The sequence below is a fragment of the Bos javanicus genome, chromosome 3, assembly GCF_032452875.1.
Source record: "Bos javanicus breed banteng chromosome 3, ARS-OSU_banteng_1.0, whole genome shotgun sequence".
NCBI lineage: Eukaryota > Metazoa > Chordata > Mammalia > Artiodactyla > Bovidae > Bos > Bos javanicus.
In genome coordinates this window covers 109,498,025-109,514,382 of record NC_083870.1, presented here as the reverse complement: position 1 = coordinate 109,514,382, position 16,358 = coordinate 109,498,025, and the positions used below count along the sequence as shown (strand labels likewise).

At 49.6% G+C, this 16,358-nt stretch overlaps 1 long non-coding RNA gene across 1 annotated transcript; it reads left to right on the top strand.

Moving 5' to 3' along the window:
* Window positions 1-543: 543 nt before the first annotated feature.
* LOC133244833 (uncharacterized) lies at window positions 544-8,317 on the top strand. Its single transcript, XR_009735530.1, has 3 exons — window positions 544-2,585; window positions 2,757-3,006; window positions 3,130-8,317. It is a non-coding gene; the product is annotated as an uncharacterized LOC133244833 (long non-coding RNA).
* Window positions 8,318-16,358: the final 8,041 nt, after the last annotated feature.

Below are 16,358 nucleotides of genomic sequence, written 5' to 3'. Positions count from 1 at the left end.
TGCCCATGGATCTATTTCTATTTTGTAAATAAGTTCATTTGTATCTTTTTTTTTAGATTCCACATTTAAGCATATCAGGTAGGTTTTTTTTGTGTGTGTGTGATTTTTCTACCATGATATAGTTCTTGTTCTTATTGATTCATAAGAGCTTTTTTATACAAGTGGGACATTAACACTTTGTTTGTGATAAGCACCAGGTATTTTTCCTCGTTTGATGCTTGTCTTGATTTCACTAATGGTGCTTTCTGCCAGCAAGGAGTATTCTATTTTTATTAATATATAGCCAGATTTATCAGGGATTTGCTTTGGCTTCTGGGTGTCTTGTCAAAGGCCTTTCCCGCATTGTTGTCATTCAGTTGCTGTCATGTCCAGCTCTTTGTGACTCCATGGACGGCAGCACACCAGGCTTCCCTGTCCTTCACTATCTCCCAGCGTTTGCTCAAACTCTGTCCGCTGAGTCAGTGATGCCATCCAGCCATCTCTACTGCCTCCTCCTCCTGCCCTCAATCCCTCCCAGCATCAGGGTCTTTTCCAATGAGTTGTTTCTTCGCATCAGGTGGCCAAAGTATTGGAGTTTCAGCTTCAACATTAGTCCTTCCAATGAATATTCATTGGATTTGATTTTCTTTGGGATTGACTGGGTTTGATCTTCTTGCTGTCCAAGGGACTCTCAAGAGTCTTCTCCAGCACCAGAATTAACATCATTAAAAAAAAAAATTCCCTTATTATTTCATCTAGGCTACTTATTTCATTCAAAAATATTTCAATCTATGATCCATCCAGAGTTGATTTTAGTATAGGTGTGTGGTATGGAACTAATTTAATATTTTCTCAGTGGCTTCACAGTTGTCCCAGTAACGTTACTGAGTAGTTCATCTTCCCCTCAGTGCCTTCAAGGCTACCTTTCTCATAGACTAAATGCTCCTGTGCTTTTGGATTTGTTTTTGTGCTTTCTGTTCTGTTGACATGGTTGTCTGCTCATAAGTCACTACCATATTATTCAAATGACTGCTGTTCTAGGCTGTACTTACATAATTGATAGGACTAGCCTCCCCTCATTACTCTTCTTTTCAGAATTTTCCTGGCTATTTTGCATGTTCATTTTCCCATATGAACCTCAACGTCACTTTGTTTCATTAAAAATTCCCCTTGGTACTTTCGCTGAAACACGTAAATGTTATAAGTTAACTAAGGGAAAGCCAGTATGGCTTTATGACGTCTGTTCTTCCTGTCCAAGAATGATACGCCTTTCTCTTTGTTCAAGTCATCTTTTGGATACCTTGGTGGCATTTTCGGGTTTTCTTTATAAATGTTTGCTTCATACTCCTAGACATTTTATTTTTCTTGTTGTAATTGTAAATACCCTATGCTCTTTCATTATATGTCTTAACTGGCTTTCATTTTTAAACATGAAGGCCGTTGATATTTGCACATTAATTTTGTAGCTAGCCACATTATTGAATTTATTGTTGGTAATAGTTTTTCAGTTGATTCTGTTGGCTGTACCAGTTATAAATGCTTGTCTTCTGCAAATAATGATAATTTTACCTACCCTTTTCAATTTTCATATAGTTAAGTGATTTCTCTTAATCATTTTAGATGATGTTTCCAGAACAAAGTCAGTCATAGTGAAGATACTGGATGTCCCAGTCTTGTTCCTGACTTTAATGAGAATGCTTTTAGAATTTCCTCATTTGGGATTAAGATGGAAATAATTTATCATGTTGAGAAGAAGCTGTTTGACTTGTGGTTGCCAAGGGGGTGAGGGAATGGGGGAGGGATGGATTGGGATTAGCATATGCAAACAATTATATACATAGTGGATAAACAACAAGGCCCTACTGTATAGCATAGGGGACCATATCAATATCCTGTAATAAACCATAGTGGAAAAGAATATGAAAATGAATATATGTATGTATAACTGAATCACTTTGCTGTATAGCAGAAATGAACACAATATTGTAAGTTAACTATACTTCAATAAAATAAATTTAAAAAAGAAAAGAAGCTGTTCTTATTTCATTAAGAATTTTTAAAATTAAGAATGATTTCTGATTTTTGCAGATAATTTATGCTTAGATTCTCTAATGTGGTAAATTACGTTAATAGATGTCTTGACACTAACGACCTAGTGTTTCTTAAACCCCACTTGATCACAATATACTGTTCTTTTCCTGTGTTGCTGGATTCTGTGTGCCACTCTTTTATTTAGAATTTTTACAGAGAGATTAATGTGAAATTGACCTGTCATTTTTCTGTGTTTCTCCATTTGGGTATTGGTATTTCTATCAGTGCTATGCTCACTTCATAAAAGTAATCTAGACACTTTCCTTCTTTTTCTATATCCTGGAACAGTTTAAACAGTGCTGGAGTGATCCATCCCTTAAAGGTTTGGTGGAACCTGAGGGGCCAACCTCAGCCTGCAGCTGGCACCTGAAAAGAAGGCCTCAGTGACTCAGATGATTGATCCCAGCAGGGCAGTTTCCGTGGAGCCGACCATAAGCCTCAGAGATGCAGACTCCCACGTCCTTGGGGTGGGACTCTCCCTCCCTCCATCCTGGATCTTCTTGCTGGTCGAGCCTGTAAGAATTCCACCTGGAAAGGTCACAGCGGAGCTGGTGGGCAGACAGGACTCAGGGAGAGATGGGCTGGATTGAGAGGGGAGAATTTCTTCAGGCGAGGTTCTGTGACAGGGTGGCTGCGAGGTCAGGCTGGGCTCTGGTTACCCCTTGCCTCTCCTCCATCTCTCCCAGAGCCCGCCAGAGAGGAGGATCACATGTCGGAGTGTATGTGTCTGTTGTCTGTTTGGGCAGCTGGGTCTCCCCCCGCCCCAGCCTCCGCCGCAGCTCTCTGCTGTTGTGTCCGTGGGGGTCCAGGCGGCCGTGGTACTTCTGCCCACCCTGGTTGCCCTCCGCTGCAGCACCTTGTGTCCCGCGACCAGTAGCCGACCGCCAGGCTCCAGTCGTTTCTGTGTCTGCCAAGGATGCATCTTCCCAACACTTCGTAAGCACTACTTTATAAGCTGCGGGGGCTTCTCCCACCTCCGCCCCCTCCTCCCGCCCTCTGCTCCCACCCCTTCAGGCCTGCTGGCACAGTTTAATTTCCATTCCTGGTATTTCTCCCCAGCCCGTGACAACGTCAGGTGGAAGCAATTTCACCGTCTTGTAACTCACCGGGTCATTATAATTAGTATCCCGGCGCCCGGGGCGAGGGCGGAAGAAAGGAAAGAAAAGACTCGATCCAGCCAGGCGAAGAGCAGCAGCCTCTGGGGGCTGGGGCGGCCTTTCCTCCTGCTCCAGCTCCTAACTCAGATTTTCTCAGGACTCTGGATTCCATCACGTCCCTCCCCTCTGTGTGTGCAAGGTGGGAGGTGGTCGAGGAGTCAGGCACTGCTCCGCTGGGCCCTGGGCATACACAGCAGGAGTCTCTGACCTGAGTGAGGCTCCCCTGCCCCCTGAGAGCCCACATCTGAGGCTGGGGTCCACGGTGAGGGCCCTGCAGGGAGAGATCAGTACCTCCCACATCCCCCTGTGGACCCTCCCTGCCTCTGGGTCCCTGCAGCCCCAGAGCCAGAGCCCATCAAGAGCTGGTGATGGTGACCATGGGCACAGCTGGGTTCCGCCCCAGGCACAGCTAGGATAGGTATGACTCTGAGAGAAGCAGCCAGGTGGGGGAACAGGACGTGTCAGGGAGCAAGATTTCCCATCAGGTTGGTCAAGGCTTTTTGGTTGCAAGCAACAGAAATAGACTGACTCAAGAGAGGGAATTTAGGGACTTCCCTGGTGGTCCAGTGATTCAGATCCACCTTGCAATGCAGGGGACACGGGTTCGATCCCCGGTCGGGGAACTAGGATCCCACATCCGGCGAGACAGCTAAGCCCGTGTGCTAGCACTACCGAGTCCTCACCCTCCAGAGCCTGCCAGCTGCAACTAGCGAGGCCATGCATCACGATGAAAGGTCCTGCTTGACACAACGAAGACCCAAGGCCGCCAAATAAACACAGGCATACATAAATATTTTTTAAAAAGAGAAAGAGAATTTAGTCGGGTGTTGGGCCACCTCAAAGTTTAAGAGGTGACAGAGGAGAACCGGCAGCTTTGAGAGGTCAGGACCAAAGGAGCCCCAAGGATCCTGGAAGTCAGGAGAGATGGCTCTTCTCTCCAGGGAGCAGCTTATGTGCTCAGTATCTAGCTCCTGGAACTAATGTGACTCAGTTCCACAGGTCCCAGCCTCTGTTTCCCAGTTAAGAATTCCAAATTCCTCACAGAGGCTCATTCATTCATTCGTTGGTTGGTTCATTTGTTCCATAAATATTTATTAAGCCCCTCCTGTGCAACAGGCAGGATTCAGGAAGGTGCTGAAGGGACAGCAGTGATCAAGTGAAACTTCTCTTGCCCCTTACATTGTGGGGGGCAGAATCTGATGGCTCAGTTTGGGTTGGGGATCCATCCTAAGCCAATCAACTGTGGCCAGGCAGGTTTTCGTGAGCCAGGAGGCCACCCCAAATGGATCCTACTACAGTGGTCAAATCGCCCTTTAAGACACGCACGGAATGACATTGTAGATAGCAGGAGATGGGCTTAAAAGAAGCAAGACTGTGGAGCTTATTCTTACAGCTAGGCAGCAAGCCTTTGCTCTGGGCAGATTGGGTATTCTCAAGGAGGCCACCGGCTATGGCCCATGCTCGCTTGGGAGTGCGAGGGGGCCGGGGGCTGGGGAAGGGCCAGCTGCACCTACAGCTTTCTCTGTGCACTGCGCCTGACTCAGCTGGCTATCACAGGTGAGGACTGGAAGCCTGCCTGCCTCCACCCTGCCTTCTTCTCTCCTCTGTCCCTGCCTTGTCTGGAAGCTTCCATGGACAGGGACCAGGCTAGTGGGCTCTTGTGGTCCCCATCTCTGAGCACCCCACATCCCTTGAGGACTGAATTTGGCCTGTTCACCTCCACGCCCTCCATTCCACACTCAGTTCAGGAAAAGCGCTCACCCATCCTCCCCCTCTCCAACCCCCTCACCGATTTTTCGACCTGAGCCCTGGGAGACACGGCTTAGCCGTGCCCGGTCTCAGCAGACAGCGCCCTGTGCAGACTCCCTGGGAAATTCCCAAATCAATCACTCGGGGCTTCCCACTTTAGACCCAATTCATAAGGTCCTGGGTGACCACCCCTCCTGGGCCGGAGCCTTGTAAGGGGAGTGCTTATAATAATACCATTATTCTTCTTAGCCGGGGGCAGGCTGAGCCTTCAGTGAAGCGAGCCTGCCATTAGAACCCTGCAGAAACAAAGTAATAGCCTGCACAAAAAGCCATTTGTAATGTTGCTATAATTCCCATGATTCATTAAACAGGAATGGAAAATGATAACATTTCCCCTGGAAAAAAAACTCCTCTTGGAGTCGCATGCTGAGTTCACTTGGCTCAACTATTTTATTGACTAAGCATCTTGTTGTGCTGATGTGAAGAGCATGCAGGCCCAGTGCCGCTTAGTTTTATATCAGCTGAAATGGGAGCGAGGGGAGCGGGGTCCTGCCGGGCCCGGGCCTTGACCTTGGAAATGGAGCCGCTGCCCCAACTTGGGTGCCCAGTCTGGCATCTCTCTCAGGCCTGGGGCCCTCTGGGGCTGAGGGTCCATTTGACTGAGGCCCGTGCTGCATCCTGCCCTGGTGGACAGAGTGGAAAGGCCTCTTGTACCTGGGCCTGAGCTGGGTGCTGGCATCGCTCAGCCTGGGGCCCATCCCTGGCCCTCGTCACACCTATGGTCTGTGACCCCCAGATGCCTGCCCATCCCTCCTTTCTTTTATATGGTCTCAGACCACTCAGCGCCCCGATTAGGAATCTGGTTGTTGTCATTGACACCCTCTTTCCATTACTTGCCAGTTGGCCACCAGGCTCCCCACCAGGGGTCTCTGCCAGAGAGGTCTCCTCTCCCCTCCACGACTGCTGCCCAAACTCAGGCTCACCCTCTCCTGCCACTCAGCCAAGCCACGGCTGGCTGCCCTGTGAAGTCCCTGTCTCGAGCTTCTCCCTCTGCAATGAGGGGTCCACAGTGTGGCTGGAGTGATTGTTCTAAGCGGTGACTCAGACCCTCTTCACTCTATTTCTCGGAGTCTTGGTGGGCTCTCCCGGGATCAGTCCAAATGCCAAGGCAGCCTCAGTCGACCTTTCCTGCTCCTCCTCCAGCCACCCCACCCTGGCCGCACCACGTATTCCAGGCTGTTGCAGCCCTCAGGAGCACACGGGGGCCCCAGGCCATACTGGGTGTGTTCACTGTTTTCTGTGCTGTTCCGTCAGCCTGCAAAGTGTGACAGTGTTAGTCACTCAGTCATGTCTGACTCTTTGCAATCCCAAGGACTGTAGCCTCTCCGTGGAATTCTCCAGGTAAGACTACTGGAGTGGGTAGCCATTCCCTTCTTCAGGGAATTTTCCTGACCCAGGGATCGAACCCTGGTTTCCTGCATTGCAGGCAGATTCTTTACTTCCTTACTCACCATGGAGGCCCAAAGCCCTTGCCATTCTTCCGTCCTTGGAAATCCTGACTTACTCTGGCAAGCTGCCCCTGTGGCTTTCCCTATCACAGAGGGTGGTACCCTGCCCTTCAGGCTGTGCAACCCTAAGTCTCATCTTTTTCTCCTCTCTCTCATACCCAGCATCCCCAAATCTGATCTGTCACCAAATCTGTTGCCTCTAATTTCCGTATAGCAAGAATCTGACCATTCCCACCAGCCTCATCCCAGGGGGCTCATCACGGGGCACCCTGACTCTGTCCTTCCTCTCCCTATTCCCGTCTATCATCCGCATATCCGAGCACACTGTTCCTTTGATGAAAACCCCTTTGCTGGCTTCCCATCTCACTTAGAGAGAAAACTGCTGCCCTCACTATGGCCTTGAGGCTCTTACACACTCTGGCCCCCACGGCCTCCCTGACTTCACTCCCTGCTGCGCCTCCCATGCTTGCTCTGCTTTAGCTGCACTGGCTTCCTGGCCTTTTCTTGACCACGCCAAGCAGGCTCCTGCCTCCGGGCCTTTGCACTTGCTCTTCTCTTGCTCTGCACCCCTCCCCGTCCCAGTTCTCTGTACCTTCTCAGGGGTACCTTTCATGACCTTCTTCTTTAACTGCCAACGTTCTCTTCCTCTAGCACTTCCTGCTTCCTTCTCTCCACTTTATTTTTCTCCATAGCATGCATCACCGACACATTTTGTGTATTTTGTTTTATAATTTTATTTTTAACTTTCTATCCACCAGACCACAAGCTCCATGAAGGCAGGGATGTTTTGCTGGGTTTTCTGTTTTATTTCTATGTGCCCAATGTGGTATTTGAATGCAACAGACAAGCAAAAAACATTTGTGGGATATACAAGTCATGCCAGCTTCCTACTCACTCAGCTTTCCCTAACCCCCTCCTGGCCTGTTGGACCGAAGAGATCACCCACTCCTCTGTGTTCCCAGAGGACCTCATTCAGACCTCTGTTAGAGAAAAGGCCTGTGTGTTGTGTTCATTCGGGGCTTGATTTCTCACCAAAGGGGGATGCCAAAAGGACCGGGGTCTCTTATTAATGTCTGGGTTCAAGTCTCCAGAGACACTTTGGCCTGTGGTGGGTTCTCAGTATACACCAGGGGATTTAATTTCTTACATTAGTCCTTCTCACCAGTCTTCCCAGCTCAGCAGAGCCAGGCCTGTCTCCATGAAGAACCCGAGCCTGGAGCGGAGGAGACTCATTGGTGTCAGCAGCACTGCCAGGAGGCAACCCTCGGTCTCTCAGGTGATGGGGCCTGGCGCCTCTCTGCTGAGTGTGGGACAGAGCACCATGGGCCTCCTGCAGAGCCTGGAGGAGGCTGGGAGCATCTGAGCTGGTCACGGTCAGTGATCTGACCAGTGCGGTCCCAGCCCCCTGGGCCATGATGTTCCCAACATCTCCTGATTCAGAAACTGCTTTGAGACGCTCACAACCCACTTTGTGAGTGACCTTCCCGGAAGTGGAACTGAGCAGAAGCTCTCGAGATCACATTTGCCTCCTCACACTCACTCTAATGAAAGCCGACGCTTAGTAGTGGGGAACAGGACTCAGAAATGGGGACCCTAGGGCCGGTGGGCCAAAGGGAACAGAGACTGGACAGATGCACCCAACATTTCTCTTGCTGGACTCTGTCTTGCCTGACCCAGGGAATGCCTGGAATCCAGCATCCTGACCCTGTCCCAGCCATGAGCCCTGGGCAAAGGTGCAGGGACCATGTTCTCTGCAGAGCCAAGCATGCCCTGACTAGGTGCTCGGGCGAATGTCTGATGAACTTGCAAGAATAAAAGCTGGTTTTCACTCAGCGCTAGAGTGCGCTGTACTTTGTGATCTTGCATAGTTCCTATGATGGGGAGGTCACTACCTAATCAAGTTTCAGATCTTAGTTTGGTTTTCTAGAAGTTGACCCTGAAGCAAGGATTCAAGCACACCTAGCTTATTGGGGACATGACCTGGAAAATAATGGTAGAGGGAAGGGAAGTGAGACAGGGAAGGGAAAGGAGCCAATGCAGAATGTGATGTGAACAGACTGCTGTTACAACTGGAGTGTAATTCTGCTGCAGACAGCATAGAACATGTCTCCAAGTTATCCCAAACAAGGATGAAGAAAAGGGGTGGTTTATCCACCAACTGCCATCAGTCATTGGCTGTCAGCAACTTCGGACACTTCCAGCCGGCCCTGTGTATGGTCTGAGCATACTCCCTTATCCAGGAAGAGACTCGTAGATGTTGGCAGTAAGCTGGGGGAATGTGGGCAGGATTCCATTGCACAGTCGATCCCTTCATTCTTTTGCATTTCTTCTTAGGGCACTGGTACCCTGGGAAGCGCATCAGCCTTCTCTGCCTCAGAAGCCCCCATATCACTGATTTTACCCCCATAGCTCTGTTCCCGTCTCTCTGGCTTTCTGCCCCACCCTAGTCCAGGTTGCTGTCATATGTCACCTCTACATCCGGCTTCCCAGCAGTTTTCTTGACTCCTGGCTCAGCTTGCCCCAGTCTGTGTCTTTCCCTTCACAGCTGCCGGCATGAGCTTTCTAAACTCCCATCACTGAACTTTTCATACAGTGCAGTGTTGTCATGTGTTGACATTACCTGCTTCTGCCTCCCCTCATGAAATCTAGCTCCTCTTTCAGAGTCCAGATATCACCTCCTCCGTGAAGTCTGCAGGGATTTTTCCAGCAGGAAGGACTCTTTGTCTACTCTGTGCTGTCACAACCTTTGGAGCTTCTAGTAACATTTGTATTTCTGTAAAAAAACCAAAAAACAAAAAACTGACCACTTACCAGGCCCTATGCCAGGGGCCATCCACATACTTTATCTCATTTAATAAGGCAGAAAGTGAAGAAGAACTAAAGAGCCTCTTGATGAAAGTGAAAGAGGAGAGTGAAAAAGTTGGCTTAAAGCTCAACATTCAGAACACTAAGATCATGGCATCTGGTCCCATTACTTCATGGGAAATAGATGGGGAAACAGTGGAAACAGTGGCTGACTTTATTTTTCTGGGCTCCAAAATCACTGCAGATGGTGATTGCAGCCATGAAATTAAAAGACGCTTACTCCTTGGAAGGAAAGTTATGACCAACCTAGAGAGCATATTAAAAAGCAGAGACATTACTTTGCCAACAAAGGTCCATCTAGTCAAGGCTATGGTTTTTCCTGTGGTCATGTATGGATGTGAGAGTTGGACTATAAAGAAAGCTGAGCGCCGAAGAATTGATGCTTTTGAACTGTGGTGTTGGAGAAGACTCTTGAGAGTCCCTTGGACTGCAAGGAGATGCAACCAGTCCATCCTAAAGGATATCTGTGCTGGGTATTCATTGGAAGGACTGATGCTAAAGCTGAAACTCCAATACTTTGGCTACCTGATGCGAAGAGCTGACTCATTTGATAAGACCCTGATGCTGAGAAAGATTGAGGGCAGGAGGAAAAGGGGACGACAGAGGATGAGATGGTTGGACGGCGTCACCAACTCGATGGAGATGGGTTTGGGTGGACTCCAGGAGTTGGTGATGGACAGGGAGGCCTGGCATGCTTCGGTTCATGGGTTTGCAAAGAGTCAGACACGACTGAGCGATTGAACTGAACTGAACTGAAAGTATATTAAAAATTTAATATTTTGTTATTGTTGCTGAGCAATACAACAGACACACAGAAAAGTATGTAAAGTATGAATGTACAGTACAACAAGTAATTATAAAGCATCCAGCATGTAAATACCACCCAGGTCAAGAAATAGAATTTATTTCATTGATGAGGCCACGTGGCCCAGAGAGGTTAAACTATTATCCCCTGCTCACCCAGCCCACAGTTGGGAGAACTGGAATTTGAACTTGAGATCGTCTGACCCAAGTGCACATTTCACAGCTGCCTCACCTATGACTAGGGTGGTCAGATTTAGCAAATAAAAGTATAGGATGCCCAATTTATTGTGAATTTCAGATAAACTATGACTAATGGGTATAAATGTGTCCCAAATATTGTATGGGACAGACTTGTAGTAAATGTTATTGGTTATTTATCTGAAATTTGAATTTAACTGGGCCTCCTGTATTTTACCTGGCAACGCTGTGGCCCACATCTCTTGGCTTCTCTTGTATGGTAGTGGTTTAAGTCGGTGTCTCGCCTCTCTTTGGGGGATGCTCTTGCATACAGGGCAGACTTTTGCATTGGTGCTTATATACATGCCAAACTAGGCTCAGAAGGTGCTCAGAAAATGCCACTTGGTATGGTATGGACACTAACTGTTATCCCCAGGCAAGACTCTGGGCAGTTTCTGCTAAACTTGGTCCTGCCTCCTTTCTGAGTAGACCTTGGGTGCTTTGGAGAGAGGATATGAAGAGCAGCTGGGTTCCCCTCTCTTCTGCCCTGATCCATGCGCTAGCTCTGTCTGCCTGCTTCTGAGACTCAAGGCCACCCCTGGAGGACCGAGTGGGAGGGCAGGACCCAGAGTCCCTGAGCTGAATGTGGTTATTCCACCTCAGCCTCAGGGTCTGTAAAGAAAAGGGTAGTGTTCCTATTTTACAGATGAGGAAACAGGTTCAGTGGGCTGGGTGACTTGCCAGAGGCCACATAGCTGGTTTGTTCATGTTTTAAAGAGATTTTTCACAACTTGATGGCAGTCGGGTTTAGATCAGTTCTTTCTGACTCCAGTTCTATCTAGTTCCTCCCCGCCTCCCCTGGCCCATGCTGGGACTGTGGATTCTAGCTTACACAGAGCCCTTCTGGTGAGAGGGCTGAGTCTTGGGCAGGAGGTGGGTAGGGGAGGGGAGAAATGGAGGCCCTTATCATAGGCATAGGTGGAGGGGGTCTGAGGACCTTAGGCTGACATCTCAGTCACGGACACTCTAGGGACCATCCTGTCCCTCCCCTGCTTCAGGGAAGACCACTCTGCCAGGATAGGCAAGAAGCTGGTTGGAGGGTTGGCACTCTTGCTGTCAGTGTTTTAGGGCAGACCCCAGGCTCAGGTTGCCACCGCCTCACTCCTATTTCACCTCATTAACCAAAAAAGCAAGTCATCCATCAGCCGCTGCTTAATGTAGACCTGGACCAATTGCAACCAAGGCCTTGTCTCTTGACTTTCCAGCTCTGTTGGAGCTGAAGACCTCAGGAGCTTATGTCTGCTCCCCGGGGCAGCCACCTACCTGATTCAGCCCCAATGTCAACCTCAGTCCCTGCGCCAGTGTCAATTCAGGCCAGCTCCTTCTCCAGCCCCAACCTCAGCCCCTGCCCAGCTCCATCCTAGTCCCAGCCCCAGCCCTAGCCCATCCCTCTCCAGGCTCTAGAGTCTGAAGGTACGAGGAAAGTATCCTAGGGGCCCTAGGCTCAGATTTAGCTTTCTTTGGGTTCACCTGAGTACTGGCTTCTCTCCTCAGCCCCACAAGCACAGTAGCCATGCCCGCAGACAGGGGAGTCCTGGGTCATCCTTGGAAGGGCCTGTCTGGGAACACTGAGACTGTGTCTAGCCAGCTCTACTAAGGGACTCTCAGAGTCCCAGCCCTCCCTGGGATCCCAGGGCCTGGAGCTGCTCCAAGCATCCTTCTGTTGTGAGGGCCAGCCCTCCTCTGCAGAAGTCTGCCCTTTGATATTGCTGAGGACCAGTGTGGCATGTGGGCCTTGGTGTGACTCTACATACGTATGTGCAAACCTAAATGTGTGCATATACATGTATATCTGCACAGGTGTTTTCAAGTGTGCCCCTGAACCTGCACTGCTTGGAGCACACCCGGGGTTATGTCTACTCCTGAGCCCTGGCTGCAGGAAGGACGTGCACAACCTGGAGTGTGCCCAGAGGAGTGTACATCTGATGGATGGGCCTGGGAAAGATGCTCAGCACCATGGACAGCAGGCCTAGTGGTCACTAGCTCTGTGTGCAGAGGGTGGTACTCTACCTAGCTCAGGAGTCGGGGGAAGGTGTGTGTGTGTGTGTGTCTTGGGCAGAGACCACTGCAGCCTCCCCCCACCCTACCCCCACCCCTGGGCTTCCCCCTGGTAATCAGAGGCCGTGAAATGAGGTGTTTCAGTTTCCTGAGCCAGAAATGGGCAAACTGCAGAGAGAGCGATTTACTTTTCAGATACAGCTGCTCCAGCTGGAAGCTTTATACCTGAGCGGCCACTTCTCCCATCCTCTCTGCAAAGCTGGCTGGCTTGATCCCAGGAGATCTGGGCAGGGTTGGGGGTCACAACCTCTAGGTCATCCTTAACCCCCAGGAAAAGACAGGGTGGAAGTGCCACCCCACCTCACCTAGTTCCCACAAACCTAAGGACTCGGTCCCTTCGCAGAGCTGGCTGAACCTGCAGCCCCTGCTCCATGGCATTGGCACCTGGCCTTGACTCACTCAGGCGACAAGCATATATTAAGCATTTCCTTTGATGTAGGTGTCTTTCTAGGAGTTGGTGAATACCACATAAGAATTCTTGCACTCCTGGAACCATCATTCTCAAGACTGGGGAGATGGACCACAAATGTTAATGAGTCAAATAGAGAGTGTGTTAGGTGTGATGAGTTCCATGAGAAAAATGAAGCTGGGACAAAGGGCAGAGTGGGAAGGGCTGTGATTTTAATTAGCTTGGTCCAGGGAGGAGATACATGAGCCAAAACCTGAAGGAGAGGAAGGCATGACTTGTGTGGGGAGGGGAGGACTGACTGGGTAGGAACTGGCAGTTTCCCCGGATTCAAGGGCACATGGTGAGGGGAGCCCCTTCCATCAGGGGCTTGAGTCTGAGGAGGGCGTTATAAAATCAAAGACCTGCAGATTCGTCATCTCACTGCTGCTTATTATTATTTTTTTTTAAAAATACTTATTTATTTGACTGTGCTAGGTCTTAGTCACAGCATGCGTGATCTAGTTCCCTGACCAGGGATCGAACCCAGGCCCCCTGTATTGGGAGTGCAGAGTCTTAGCCACAGGACTAAGGGAAGTGGCTAAGGGACGTTCCATCACTGCTGTTTGTGGAGCCCTGTTACTGGCCAAGTTCTAGGTGCTTCCACATTGCATTTTAACTGTCTCACAATAAGCCTGGGATGTTGGCATTAGGAGCGTTCCCACTGAACGGATGAGGAAGTGGAGGCTCAGGGAAGTCACGTGAGTATCCGAGGTGACGCACATCATGACAGAGTCCTGATTGGAGCCCAGACTGGTCACACCTCAAATGGCATACTCTTGAAACTCCAAAGTCTCTCAAAAAATGGGAACAAAGTGCCTATTAGCTATTAAACCTGGCCCTACTTTGGGGAAACTTGAATTCAGTCTTCCGGGGTTTCCTCTAGAAGGTAACCTCTGGATCAGAGCTTTCTGGGAGATTTCTCCTTCCTGAATTTTCCTTGTCTCTACCCCAGTTTTCCACAGATCTAGATACCCGTGGGCTGCTTGGAGTCTCCATGAGTCTGCATCAAGTTCTGTCTACTGTTCTTCCTCCACCAAGAAGTCTTCCCTGATTGAGCCCTTGACATCTGGTGGCTGTCTCTTTCTCTGCCCAGTCCTGACACTGAGTAGCTCCTTAGTCTCATTTCCCTAACTGTCTCCTGTAATGGGCTGGATTGTGTCTCTCCCACCTTGCAATTCATATGTTGAAGTCTCAAGTCCTCGGTACTGCAGAATGTGATTAGATTTGGAGACAGGGTCGTTAAGAGGTGGTTAAGGCAAAATGAGGTCATGTGGGTGTCCTTAATCCAATATGACTGGTGTCCTTGTAAGAAGAGACTAGGACAGGGACATTCACAGAAGGAAGACCATGTGGAGACACAGGGAGGAAACAGTCACCTATCAGTCAAGGAAATAGGACTTAGAAGAAACCAAACCAGCTGACACCTTAATCTTGGACTTCTAGCTTCCACAACTGTGACATAAAGAATTTCTGCTCTTGGGCTTCCCTGGTGGTCCAGTGGCTAAGAATCCACCTGTCAGTGCAGGGTACACGGGTTTGATTCCTGGTCTGGAAAGATTCCACATGCCAAAAAGCAATTAAGCCTGTGCGCCATGACTGTGAACCTACATTTTAGAGCCTCGGAGCCGCAACCCCTGAGCCCACACATCTAGACCTTGTGTTCTGCAGCAAGAGAAGCGACAGCAATGAGAAGCCCTGCAGCGAAGAGTAGTCCCTGCTTGATGCAACTAGAGGAAGCCCGTGCACAGCAATGAAATAAATAGATAAAAATTAAAAAAATTTTCTGTCGTTTAAGTTAGTCTGTGGTACTTTGTTATAGCAGCTCTAGCAGACTAATACACCTCCTTCCCCTTTTATAATTCCCGATGTGGATGGGAGAGCAGTGCCTCTGCCCTGCCAGGAGAGTGCCAAGCTCCCACCACCTGGTATTTCGTGGCCTGGATCCCAGGGAATAGAGGTCAAGATTGCTAGCTTGCCTCAGCCGCAGGCCACACTGACATTCCCATTCACAGACAGCCCGTCAAAGCAACCTTTCCCACAACTGACACTACAATATGCAGCTATTCCGCCACGCTGCCCTTCTGACACACAGGCACCCCGCTACCCTGTCATTCTGAGCTGTCGGCTGTCCGCCTTGCTTACATTTTGCCCCTGAGAAAGTCCACGGAACTGACACTCAGAGGCGTAGATTGGCCTCAGTCCTGCTCCTCCCTGGCCACGTTCTGCCGCGCTGACAGCTGGCCCCGTGGACATTTGCGGCGCTCGGTTAAACCGACCCCTCTGTGTGCTGACCTTCTTTCCTGTCAAAATGTCAGGGCTGGTCAGCCTTCTTCGTCCAGCAGCTAATGAGAGTTCTGTGTATTTGTTTCTTTCTCTGTATCATGAACGTGAGTCTCCCTCCACCCCCTGAATTTATTCTGTTCATCCTCACCTGTAACCCTGAGCACTGACCTTGCCCCATGCAACCTCCTCCCGATCAGACCCCTGACCCCCACTTTCTCCCCACTGATGTCCGATACTAACAGCTTCCGTTTAACCCAGATTAAACTAGACAAATTTCAGGCCAACCTCACCACCTTCTGGGGAGGCACTGGCTTCCTGTGATATACTGATATATAAGCCCCTGTTGAGTGCTCCGAGAGCCATGTGAGCCGCCCCTGGCTATAAGGGAGGCTGTTCCGCGGTGCGGCCATGACCCACCCATTAAACCATTTTTACTTGCAGCACTACTGATACCCAGCATGTGGGGTCTTCCAACACCAAAACCAAATCTCTGATTCTCCAGCACCAGCTGTGTGTCCAACCATTCAGTTCGATTCTGACACTAAATACCCAGAATTAGCATTAGACCCCACAAGTTCAAGGGCTCATCCCACAAGACTTGTCCCCTCTCCTACAGATTGCTGTTGCTGTTGTTGAGTTGCCCAGTCGTGTCTGACTCTTTGCGATCCCATGGACTGCAGCGCGCCAGGCCTTCTTCAGATACTAGTTGCCAGTTCTGGGCTTCCTGTACTTCTGACTGACTGGCTATAAATTAGGGGTTCCTGTAATCCCTCATCAGGTCTGATAATTTGCTAGAACGGCTCATAGAACTCAGAAAACCACTTTATTTACACTTACTGATTTCTTACAAAGGACACAATGCAGGAACAGCCAAATGGAAGAGATGCCCAGGGCAAGATATGGGGAAGGGGCTCGAAGCTTCAGTACCTTCTCTGGTCTCGTCACCTTCCCAGCATCTTGATTCAGCAACTCAGAAGCTCTCCAAACCCAGTTGGTAACCTCCATGTCATTATGTAGATGTGGTTGATTAAATCACAGGCCGCTGGTGGCCAACTCGGTCTCTAGCCAGTCTCCCCTCCCTGGAGGGGCCAAGGTAGGAGTCTGTGTGGAGGTGGGGCTGAAAATTCCAGCCCCCCCAATCCTGCCTAGGTCTTTCAGCAGCCAGTCCCCCTCCTGCAA